This window comes from Nicotiana tabacum, chromosome 12, assembly GCF_000715075.1.
Source record: "Nicotiana tabacum cultivar K326 chromosome 12, ASM71507v2, whole genome shotgun sequence".
Classification (NCBI taxonomy): domain Eukaryota; kingdom Viridiplantae; phylum Streptophyta; class Magnoliopsida; order Solanales; family Solanaceae; genus Nicotiana; species Nicotiana tabacum.
In genome coordinates this window covers 126,079,070-126,081,939 of record NC_134091.1, presented here as the reverse complement: position 1 = coordinate 126,081,939, position 2,870 = coordinate 126,079,070, and positions in this window count along the sequence as shown.

Below are 2,870 nucleotides of genomic sequence, written 5' to 3'. Positions count from 1 at the left end.
GATACTGAGTACGTTTTGAGGGAAATTCACGAAGGCACCCATGGAAATCATTCAGACGCCGAATCATTAGTTCGAAAAATAATCAGAGCCGGCTACTACTGGATCGATATGGAAAAGGACACGAAGGAGTTCGTACAAAAATGTGATGAATGTCAAAAACACGCTCTGATGATTATTAGCCCGGGGAGCTGCTGCATTCGGTTTTGTCACCATGGCCGTTCATGAAGTGGGGAATGGATATCATTGTCCCCCTTCCGTGGGCACCCGGTAAGGCTCAATTTATATTGTTTATGACTGACTATATTTCTAAGTGGATGCCCAGGCATACGAAAAGGTCAGGGAGAAGGAAGTCATCAATTTCATTTGGGACCACATCATATGCCGGTTCGGAATGTCGACCGAGATCGTATGCGACAACGGGAAACAATTCATCGGCAACAAAGTAAGCAAGTTTCTGGAAGATCATAAGATCAAAAGGATCCTATCGAGACCCTACCACCCTAGTTAAAACGGACAAGGAGAATCAACCAACAAAACCATACTCCAAAACCTCAAAAAGAGGTTGGCCGACAAGTCAAAACCCCGAGCATGAATCTTTTTGAGGACCTCCCTTCGGGATTGCCGCTTCGCATGTTCGATGATATCTTTCATTCAGACCTGGGACACCTCGACATTGGCCTTATATTGGGCCACCATTTCATCGGCATTGGCTTTAACAACAACGATCACCAACTTGGTCGTTTTCAGCTCCTTGGCAAGATTTCCCATCGGAGACGGCTACACTTAGTTGAGACTGGAGCTCCCCAAACCTTTTGGCCTGCACCTCGGCATTTTATTTTGCCTCTCGAAGCTGGGCCTCAGCTGAAACCAACTGTGCCTAAGCAGTCTCCTTTTTCGAGGCCAGACGGTCCATCCTGCCCCTCCATTCATCGGTCTCGGCCTTGATAGCATCCATCTCAGCTCACAGTTGATTGATTCGATCCATTTTTTGTTAGACTTGTGGATTCCGACCGTTAGTCACCGAGCCTAGCTTATCATCACTAATCGCAAATATGTTTACTAGCCCGATCAAATCGGCATGCGCCTTCCGAGCCACCTCCCGCTCAGCTCGGAGGCTCTTAGCCTCCCCCTCATGCTGCTCGCTGAGAAGTTTGTAAGAATTTCTCTTCTCAGTAAGCCCTCAGACCTCGGCCTCAAGCTGGTTTAGCTCATCCCGATAGCATAGAAAGGCCTCATGATGAATCACCGAAGCCTGCAGACATAAAGAAAAATATTACAATAATAGTCTACGTATGAATTGAAATCATCAAGAGATATTTGAAGTTACCCGGTTTAGCGCCTGTTGTGATTTATTGAATAGGCAAGGCGTATCTACCTCATTCATCTTAGCTTGGTCCTCCTCGGTCACCAAGCGTCGAAGATAGATGGTCACCCCTACGGGGGCGGAAAGGATTTGGGCATCCTCTAAAATGGAAATGACGATCGACCATTTTTGGTCGGGATCCACACTCGGAGCTGGAAACCGGTTGACCAGCTTCGGGTTTAAAGAAGGGCCTCTTGTTCCCAAAGATAGAATTTTCTTCGGCATATCCAAGTCACCCAACCCGGTGACGTCCTCCGTGGCGGTAGAATCCACGCCATGAAAAAAACCGCAGAAAGGGTTGTCCGCTATGAGGACCCCCTCATTGGGACGTTCCTTCACCGTCTTAGCCTCATTGAACATGGACTCAGTGAATGAAGGAGACTCGGTGATGTCGACCACACCGTGTACTTCCTTTAGGGCATCGCCCACATCCCAAGAAGCTTTGGCCACGACCTCCTCCCTAACTTAAGGCAGATCGGCCTCATCTTTCTCCGGTTTGGATGCCTCTTACCCTTCGAGTCGTGACGACACTCGAGCCACCAGATTGAAGGCTTCTTCTTGTTTTCGTATTCATCCCTCAGCCGATAGAGAGAATCCGAAGATGATGCTCGAGTACTGGTGCTTTCTTTGGATTTACACACCAGCCTTCTCCTTGGCTTCTTCTTCTACGAGCTAGGAGAACTCAGAGCCCTTTTTCTTTTCTTCTCTTCACCCTGTCTCGGAGCAGGGGACTCGGTGGGGAAATCATCACTACCAGATGGGGCCCTCATTTTGACATCCTTGGATATACCTGCAAAAGGAAATAAAATAAGTGAGTACTTAATGATACAAAAGGGAAATTGAATAGTACTCGTGAAAGAGATCTCACCGTGCGAACGAGCCTCCCATCGGCCCTTTGAAAGCTCGCGCCACGAACACTGGGAATAAGGCCTTTGCAATATGAGTCGAGGAACTGCATTCGGAACCCGAGCAACAGCTGCACCATCACAGAGCATCGATAAGAAGGAAGGAAAAAAAAATGATAAATTAAATTTTGGAAGCAAAATTATACTTACGTGACATGTTCCACTTCTCAGTGAACGGCATGTGCTCGGTCGGGATCAAGTCCGAGCTCCTCACTCGGACGAAACGGCCTAGCCAACCTCGATCCCTATCTTCATCGATACTCGAGAATGGGGCTTTACTGGCCCGACGGGCGAGCTTGATCAGTCCCCCCCAGTAGAGTCGGGGATTGTATAAATGCATGAGGTGGCCGATAGTGAAAGGGCACCTTTGATCTTACTTACGAAGAAACGGAGGAGGATTACGATCCTCCAGAAAGAAGGGTGAATCTGGCCGAGGGTTACTTCGTATCTTTTACAAAAGTCGATGATAGCCGGGTCCAAGGGGCCCAGCGTGAAGTGATAAGTGTAAACACTTAAAAATCCCTCGACGTGGGTGGTGATGGGTTCATTAGGTTCAGGAACCACCACACGTTTGTCGACCCAGTTATAATCCTTTTTGACTT